This window comes from Microtus ochrogaster, linkage group LG8 (assembly GCF_000317375.1).
Source record: "Microtus ochrogaster isolate Prairie Vole_2 linkage group LG8, MicOch1.0, whole genome shotgun sequence".
In the NCBI taxonomy this organism is placed as follows: domain Eukaryota; kingdom Metazoa; phylum Chordata; class Mammalia; order Rodentia; family Cricetidae; genus Microtus; species Microtus ochrogaster.
The window spans coordinates 11,334,799-11,344,866 of NC_022033.1; positions in this window are offsets into that span (position 1 = coordinate 11,334,799).

Here is a 10,068-nt window from a genome sequence, read left to right on the forward strand (position 1 = left end):
GTGGATGGGAAGGTTCAAGGATGCATAGGTGGAGGGGTGGATGGATGGGTAGCGGGTAGATGGACGGATGGAGCGATGCATGAGTATGAGGGGTTGAGTTCGTAGGTAGATGAGTACCAGATGGTGGTGGATGGGTGAGAAGTGGGGGGGGAGGTGGATGGAAGGATAGATGTGTGGGTGAACGGCAGGTAGATGGGTGTGTTTAAAGGTAAGTGACATATTGGTAAAATCTAGATGGGCAAGAGGTTGGGTGAATGGGGAGGAAGGTGGACAGTGTGGGGCACGCGATTGAAAGGAGACAAGACAGACAGAAGTGTGGTGGAGAGAGTGGGTAGATGGCTAAGTGGGACTTGGCGCCTGAAAACACGGAAGGAAGATGGTGAGGCTCCAGGACAGGTGATACGCTAAGAGATGGAGGAACAAATAAACATTGGGTTGGCCAGAAAACAAGTTTTGTTCATTTAGGCCAGGAAACCCAGGGCTTGATAAAGACAAGCAGACTCTGAAATTAAAAAAGGGCAGTCATTGGAGCTGAGTCTGGTGGTGCAAAGCCGGGATCCCACCTACTCACACAGCTAAGGCAGGAGGATGGCGAGTGTGAGCCAGCCTGGGCTATGTAGAGGAACTAGACTCAGACACTGGGTCACTTGGGGTCCTCCAACAGTTTAATGGTCTCATTTATATTGTCCTCAGTGCCTAGTGCAAGGGGGAAATAAAATCAATAGAGCAACACACACAGACACCTCCCCCTGCCCACAGCTCTAATATATAGTGCATGGTCAACCAGTCTTGTCGTTATTGTTGTGGTTATTGTGTCAGTGAGTACTTCCCAGAGTTAGGTGGGATGCGTAGTGCGTCATGTATCACCTCATCCATGCTCCCTGGACCTGGGCAGCTGATGGGCTGATCCCTGGGGCAGCCGGGGTCCCATGCAACATGCACTCTGATATGGAATGATGCACGCATGTCCCCTGAGTCTCTCAGGGTCTCCCCACTTCCATCAAGTCACTTTTCTCTACCATGGAATTTGAGCACACAAGCATGTGCACTTGTGTGTGCGTGCATGTGCGTGTCTGTTTTTTTGGGGGGATATCTTAGTTAGGGTTTCTATTACTGCAATAAAACACTATGACCAAAAGGCAAGTTGAGGAGGAAAGGGTTTATTTGGCTTTCACTTCCACATTGCTGTTCATCACAGAAGGAAGTCAGGAAAGGAACTTAAGAAGGGCAGAAGCCTGGAGGCAGGAGCTGATGCAGAGGCCATGGCGGGTGCTGCTTACTGGCTTGCTCATCATGGTTTGCTCATCCTGCTTTCTTAAAGAACCCAGAACTACCATCCCAGGGATGGCTCCACCCACAATAGTCTGGGCCCTCCCCCACTGATCACTAATTGAGAAGATGCCTTAAAGCTGAATCTCATGGGGACATTTCCTCAGCAGAGGCTCCTTCCTCTCTGATGACTCTAGCTTGTGTCAAGCTGACACACAGAACCAGCTAGGACAAGGTGGGGGCAAGGGCGTATGGTATTAATTAGCCTTACTCTACCCGAAACTCAAAGAAACCTGAGCCGGCTGCCCAGTGGGACACAAATGAAGGATGGTACTGAATCCACGGAAGGCCGGACTTTCAACAGAGGAGCCTCTAGCCAGCACGGTCAGAGCGAGTAGCGTGGGTGGACCTCCGCTCCTCCTAGCAAGATGTTGGGCTGAGGCCCCAGCAGACAAGTCTTGAGAGAGCAGTGACCAGAATCAGATGGTCTGAGGTCGGAACTTGGCTGCACTGGGATGCCGTCCCCTGCATAAGTGTTGTGGCTTGTCCTTTAATCAGAGGTTTGTGCAGCATCCCTTCTTTACAGAAAGATCACAGTTATAGCTCAGCTTTCCTTCTTTCCTCCCTCCCTCCCTCCCTCCCTTCTTCCCTCCCTCCTTCCCTCCCTCCCTTCTTCCAGGGAGTTTACTGGGTTTGAGCCAGGATCTCACATAGCCCAGGATGGCCTTGAACTAACTATTTAAGCAAAGATGACTCTGAACTTTTAATTAATTAAATGTGTGTGGGTGATTTACCTGCATGTATGTCTGTGCGCCGCATTCATGCCTGGTGTGCACAGGGTCAGAAGAGGGCATCAGATTCCCTGGAAATGGAGTTACAGTGATTCTCCTGCTTCTGTCTCCTGAGTGGTGGGAATACAGGTGTGGACCATCATACCAGGTTTCTCCTGGCCTCTGTTATGTTTTCTTTTTAAATATTTATTTTATTTTTAATTATATGTCTGTGTGTGTGCATATAAGTGCAGGTGTCCCAAGGAGGGCAAAGGTGTCAGATCCCTAGAGCTATAGTTAACGGGGTTGTAAAGCTGTCCGATTTGGGTGCTGAGCATGGAAATCGGGTCCCCTATAAGAGTAACCACTGAGCCACCTCTCCACCCCCCCTTTCTATTTCTTAGATGTCTAAATTCTCCTCGAGCTAACAAAATGTCTGGTCTATGGAGGAAGGACTGCCACTGGTTAAGATCTTTTGGATGTGGGTGACAGACTGACAGCTGGCAGGAAAAAAGGAGTAATTTCACAGCACACATAACTGGGAATCCAGGGCACTGGCTTCAGGTGTGGCTGGATCAGGATCCCTAATGGTAGACCCTGTTCAGGTCCCTCTTCCCTTATGATGACTTTATTTCCAGGTAGACTTGGGTGGAGAGGACAAGAGGCTTTCTCCCCAATACTAGTCACCTTACTTCAAATATGTTTTCATGAAGGCTGATGCCTGGCCCAGAAGTGACCCTTTTGTAATGACCAGACACCACACCTGGGAACAAAGAGTCTCTATACTAAAGAAGGCAAAACAAAATGGTGGGAGCACCTCCCCCCTAAGTTCCCCAACCTTCTACATGGATTAGTTAAGCATTTTAAAAACATTTACTTAGGACTGGAGAGATGGCTCAGCGGTTAAGAGCATTGCCTGCTATTCCAGAGGTCCTGAGTTCAATTCCCAGCAACCACATGGTGGCTCACAACCATCTGTAATGAGGTCTGGTGCCCTCTTCTGGCCTGCAGGCATACACACAGAATATTGTATACATAATAAATAAATAAATATTTTAAAAAAAACATTTACTTAGTTATTTCATTATCTATCTGTGTATGCAGTCTGTTTGGTATATGTTGTAGGAAGGCCGCTTGTTTATTTCCTGGCTACCCAGACTCCCAAAACACAGAAACTGAATTAATTAAGTCACTGCTTGGCCCATTAGCTCTAGCTTCTTATTGGCTAACTCTTACATATTAATTTAATCCATCTCCATTAATCTGTGTCTTGCCACGTGGCAGTGGCTTACCAGCAAAGTTCCGGAGTCTGTCTCTGGTGGCAGCTCCATGGCTTCTCTTTGACTCTGCCTCCTTTCTCCCAGCATTCAGTTTAGTTTTCCCCGCCTGGCTCTATTCTGCTCTGCGCAGGCCCAAGACAGTTTATTAACCAATGATATTCACAGCATACAGAAGGGAATCCCACATCAGGTACATGTTCATATATGTTCACATGTATGTGCATGTGGATGTCAGAGACTGATACCAGGCGTCATCCTCCATCACACTCCACACAGGGTCAAACAGTGTCTCTCACTGAAACCTGGAGCTGACTGATTTTGCTAGGCCAGATGGCCAGTGAGCTCCAGGAAGCCCTGTCTCTGCTTCCCTGGCTCTGGGATTACAGGTGTGCACACTGACACCACTGGCTCTTTTATCTGCATCCTGGGGATCTGAACTCAGGTCCTGATGCTTGTGCTCAAACATTTTACTGACAGAGCCATCCCCTCACCCACCAGCTAAGCATTCTGGTTACTTAGAATGAGCTTGACACATAAGCCCTCCCTGAGCAACCCACAGGTTTTACCCCTGGTGGTAAAAGGCTTTAAAAAGCTCCTCACAGGGGCTGGAAGGATGGCTCAGCTGTTAAGAGTGCTCTTCTGGAGGATCCGGGTTCTATTCCCAGCACCTACATGGTGGTTCACGACTGCCTGTAACTCCAGCTCAGGAAACCCACGCACAAGGTACACAGACATATGTGCAGGCAAAACACCCACACACAGAAAATTAAATTTAATTTTTTTCTGGGGATTGGAGAGATGGCTCAGAAGGTTAAGAGGACTGGCTGCTCTTTGAGAGGTCCTGAGTTCAATTCCCAGGAGCCACATGGGACAACCATCTATAATGAGATTTGGTGTCCTCTTCTGGTATGTAGGCATGCATGCAGGCAGAATATTGTATACATAATAAATAAATATGTTTCTAAAAAAACTTAAAAAATCGCTCATAACCTAATAAAGCAGACACCATCTCTACGGCTACTCATTTTAGAGATGGGAACATTGCGGTTTAGAGAGGCTCACTTGTCCAGAGCCATGCCGAACCAGTCGTTCTGCCCCGGAGCCCTCTCTCTTTGCCATGAGATGGCCTCCACCTGAAGGAACTTTCCACAACTCCTTGCTGTGTAATCTCTGCAGAGGCCCATGGTTGGTGAATTGCCCACCACCTGGTTTAGAGCTTACTTCGTTTGGTCTGGACAATTGCCGGAGTCTTCTTATGGGTCTCCTGAGACCACCTTGCATTGCTCAGGTCTCCCTGGCACCCTCTTTGATGGAGGGGTTGCTTGGAAACAGGCCTGAATGCCTGGGATCCCTCTGTGAAAAACTTCCAGGGCTCCCCAACACAAGGAAACTCAGGCTCCTTCCCTCTGGAAAATAAAAGGCACTGAATCCAGATGTTCTTGAACATCGCATACTCAGGGCTTGGGCTCTTGGGACTCCCGTGATGTACCTCCTTCCTCTGCACGCACAAGGTTGATGTCTCTCTGTGACTGCCTCCCTAGGAAGCCTCCCTGGACCACCTCATCCACCACTGCTGATGCCTCCATCAGGCATGCGCCTTGCTTCCTTCTGGCTGCTTTTCCTCACTGTACTTCTTACAGCTGAATGAGGCACTGAGTGACATCTGTTTCTCCTGCCCTGGATCTTCCGTGTGTCACAAAGAAGCCGCTCACTGCTGACTGAGAGAAGAGCAGTTCTGGGTTGGGAAACACCTTTGCCTTCCGAGAGACTCAAGTGGGATTTATCAGACTTGACACTATTGACTTGCAGGGCAGCAGCTACCTTTATTATCACCGTGGGAACCATTCTCTGTGGTTCTATGTTTGGCGACATCCCCTTGCCTTCACCAAACAGACACCAGGAAGATGCCCCCTTCCCCTGAGCTGTGATAACCAAACCCCTGTGTGGATGTTATTGCATGTCCTCTGGGATGAACGATGAAACATCAGCCTTCTTTGCGGGGGCGTGGGTGGTAGGGAGAAGTACTTCCCTGGGCTCTCAAGTCAAGTTTCTTCCTAGAGACTGCTGTTTTCAAGGGTTCCCTGGGCAGATGGGAGCTCTGGATAGGAGCTGGTAACAGCCTGGTGCTTGGGAATACAAAATTACAACCAGGGTGGCATGATTGTCCCTTCAGGGACATGATTCGTCCCTCACTAAAGAGGACAGTAGATAAACTCACCCTAAAACAGAAGAGCAGAGAGAGAGGCCTCAAGTACTCAGCATGCAGAATCCCATGCTTGGAGGGATCATGTGGGCAGAAGGACACAAAGACCAGACAGGTAGGCGATGAGACTGAGGGGTTACAGATGGCAAAGGCAACCCCTCAGACCAGTGCAGGAAAGTGGCTTGCCCCAGAAAACCACCCACAACCAGGACTGGAGGCTCAGGCCTGTCATCCCAGCTAATCAGGAGTCTGAGGCAGGAGGATGGTTGTCAGGTTTGGGGATAAGCACTACTGAGCCATCTCACAGACCCCTCAAAAATATTCTGGAAACAAAAGATATTAAGAGCAAAAAAATAATGCACAGGTGACAGATAGATGTTTACAACATTCAAAGTCATCAAGGGGTTTAGCAGCTAGATCATAAAGGATGAATCCTGTAAACCAACAACTATAACAAGCATGACAATAGGCACTAACCAACCACAACCATAACAGCAACCATGGCAACAATCCCAGTCATAATATAGCCACAAACATAACAACAAACACAGCAATAATCACCAACCATAATAACATGAAAAACATAACAACAAACACAGCAACAATCATCAACCATAATAAGAACTACAACCATAACAGCAACCACGGCAACAACCTACAACCATAATAACAACTATAATTATAACAACAACCACAATCACAATAATCATCAACCATAACAACCACAACCATAACAGCAACCACAGCAACAACCAGCAACCACAATTAAAACAACAACAACCACAATCATAACAAGCTTTCAGCCATAACAACTATAACCAAAAATAAAACAACAGGCATCACCAACACAACCACAACAGTCACTACCACTACAACAACCACAATTGTAACAACCACAGCAACAACCACCAAACAACCAAACACCTATAGCAAGAGCCCCCAATGATAACAACTACAACTACAGTTATAATTGTAGCTACCACCACTACAACTATAACAGCAGCCACTGCTACAACAATCATAACTATACTCAAAACAGCCACCACAACAGCCACCATCACCACGACAATAGCTCAAACACACACAAATTCTGTTGTGTATGAAGCAAACCTGAGATTCATTAATTTCGATACACTGAGCTGTCTCCTGGCACACACTGGATGTTCAGCGCTCCTCTCTCTGGATAAAAGCTAATGGAGGCCGAAGGACTCCTGGCACTTTGGAGGATACGCCACCAGAGGCAGTGGAGTCTGGGTGCACTTAGTCAAGAGTGTACACACCCTGGACACATTGTTCCAAAGCTTCAGGAATCAGGTTTACAATGTCAGGGCTGGGGACAAAGCTCAGCTGGTAGAGCCCTGGCCTAGCATGAACAGAGCCCTGAGCTCAGCTCGAGTGCTGTGTACATCAGGTGCAGTGGAGCATGCCTATAATCTCAGCACTTAGGAGGAGAAGGCAGAAGAATCAGAGACCCAAACGCAGCATCCTTGGCTACGTAGCCGAGTTCAAGGTGAGTCTGCTGAGTACTAGGACAAGTGACGTTGAGGGAGTCAACAGGGAGGAAGGGGCATGCATTGTGAGGCCCGGTGAACTGGTGAACCCACATCAGCATGAGCAGGTCTGAAGATAAGACACAACATTAGAGTCCCAGCACAGAGCAGGCACGGCGGTGCAGGCAGGTAGATCTGCAATCCCATACCACTCAGGAGGATAAAACAGAGCATGGTGAGTTCAAATCCAGCCTGGGCTACATACTGAACTATTTTCTGGTGGGGGGGGGAAGGTAAAACAAAACAAATAACAACAAAAAAGTATGAGTTGAAACATACACACAAAACACCACTTTTTCAAAATCTCACATAGAAAAAAGAAACGCAAAAAAATATATAAAATCCACTGAACAGGTAACAAGTGCTGCCTGTGAGGTAGGGAGCAATCTCAGGGGAAGTGGGTGGGTAAGGGATGAAGAAATGACGGGGACTGAGGAGTGGCTGCCAGTACTGTGCTTGCCTCACAAGTACTAGGACCTGAGTTCAATCTCCAGAACCCTTGTAAACAAACAAACAAAACAAAACAAAACAAAACAAAACAAAAAACAAAACCCAGGCATTGCAGCGTGTGTTTACAATCCCAAGGCAGGGGTGGCAGAGACAAGCGGATCCCCGGGGCTCATGGACCAGTCAGCCTGTCTAGCTGGCGAGTTCCCAGCCAATGAGAAGCTATCTCTAAACAAATAAATAAAACTAAAAAGATGGATGCCACCTAAGGAGCATACCCAAAGTTGACCTCTGGCCTCCATATGCACACATGCACATGCATGCACGCACACACAGACATGGACACACACACATGCACCTTGTATGAGCTGGGGTTTTCTAGAGAAACAGGACCAATAGGACGCACATTTTACATGTTAAAATAGAAGACATTTTATATATCAAATATGTTAAAAATGTATTTAGTCAGCTTACTCCGAAATGATCCCAGCACCATGAGGCCAGGATCCTAGAGGTGCCTCAGCTGTCCCAAGTCGGCACTGAAAATCTGTAGGTTCCTGGAGAATTGAAGGTCCTTAGTCTAAAACTGGAAGTCTAAAACTGCTGGTTCTGATATCAGTGAAGGAACGAGCAACATCATCATCGTCATTATCAGCATCATCATTGTCGTTGTCATCATTATTGTTGTCATCATTATATCATCATTGTAACCGTCAATTGTCAGCAACAGCAGCAGCATCAACCAACTCCGCAGCAAGAGGCAAGGCCAAGCCAGCAAAAGGGAGCAATCTTCCTTTTTCCAAGCCCTTTAATCTGGGCTCCTACCAGTAAGCGCTGCCCACATTTGGGTAGGTTCTCGTACATCAATTAAGACAATGCCTTCGATGCGGCTCCCTGCTCAGGTGATTTTAATCTGTGGTAAGTTCACACACATGCGGCACAATGAGGAAGGGAAGCAAGTCTTGTGTTTTCTATGTTGATATTGTAGTAGCCAGGGAGGCACCTGTTCCTCATTTGCCCTTGACCTCTGATCTGGACACACTACCTGGAACGCCGCATAGTTCCCCATCCTTCTTACCTGTGGAGTCTGTCTTCGGCCTCTAAGAGGCCCTCCCTGAGCACCTGGGTAAAACTCTCAGTATGACCCATCCCTTCCCATCGCATTCCTGATTTCCTGTTAGCACTCGTCATTGGCTGAGACCCTCTCATTAAAAAAATAAAAATACGTTTAGTTGCTTGTCTTGCTTCTACGTTGGGCAAGCAGAGAAGAGGGAGGGACTGAACCAGATCTATCAGCTAGAGCAAGGAAAACCCGGGCAAGGCTTCACTACTGTGACAACAGCATTCAGTTCAGGCAATGGAACATTCACTCTGACAGGCGTGGCTATCATGTGGCTATCATCGTGACCTGTGGGAGGCAGAGAAGGGACGGGAAGCTCAGAGCAGAGGTCACAGGGAGAGAAGGCAGAAGCAGCTTGGGCTGCGTCATGAGGAGGGAGCCGATGAGATAGATCTTTCCAAACAGCTCTGTGTGATGCAAAGGCAATGAGACCAAGAGCGGAGAGGGGAGGGGACTTATCTCAGGACACTAAGTCTCATTAAGATTTCCCCACTCCGGGACAAGGCTCTTTGCTGCATCTCTGCCCCCTCTCCCCCTCAGGGACAAGGTTTTCTCTCTTCTGCATCTCTGCCGCCCTCATACCACACCACAGATATGGATGCGAGAGAACAAACCAGCAAAGACCAGGCAGAGCCCAAGTGTGGCCGATGGGAGGGAAGCCTGGACTCTTCTGCATGCAAACCTTGCCACCCCACAGCACTTGAGATGGCCTGATACAGTCTGCACGCCCCACTGCAGAGTTAGGCGGGGGGCAGTGCATCCCTTGGTTGAGTATAACGCTTAGCTCCACAGAAGCAGCCGTCCTAGCTAGCATGAATGGGTGAGCGACTGATGGGACCATGCAAGCTCTGAGTCTTGGCTGCCTTGGCTTTACATCTCTCCTCAGCAGCAACCACCCACCTGCCCACTCGTTTTGCAGATTTATTTGTTAGTAGGTAGACTGTTCACCTTCCTCTAGAACCTAGAATTTGATTTTAGAATCTGGAATGGAATCGAGGCAAGGGCTATTTTAAATTGCCACCTGCCTTCTCCAGCTCTCCCATCCTCCCAGCATCTTGCCTGTCTGACATAGTCCCCTACTTCTGTTTACAGTCGCTCTCCCGGCAGCCCCGCGACCCGGAGGCTTGTTGCCTTCGCAGCTGTATCAACGTGCAGAGCCTGCATGCAGTAGGCGTTCAGCCTCGTGGTGGCCGGAACGCAGACAGCCCTCCCGGGTGGGCCCCGCGGCCTGGGCCTGGGCCAGGGCCGGGCACGGAGGGGTTAAGCCGCGCGCGCTTCCGACCCGCAGGTGGCGCCGTCCCGCCTCGGTGCCACTCGCCGCGCTCCGAAGTGCGGGACAGAATCGCAGCGAGCGCAGAGCCGAAGCTCAGCCCGACTTGTTGATCTCGCGCAGGCAGCCGCGGCCGCCGCCGAGCCGAGCCGGAGCCCG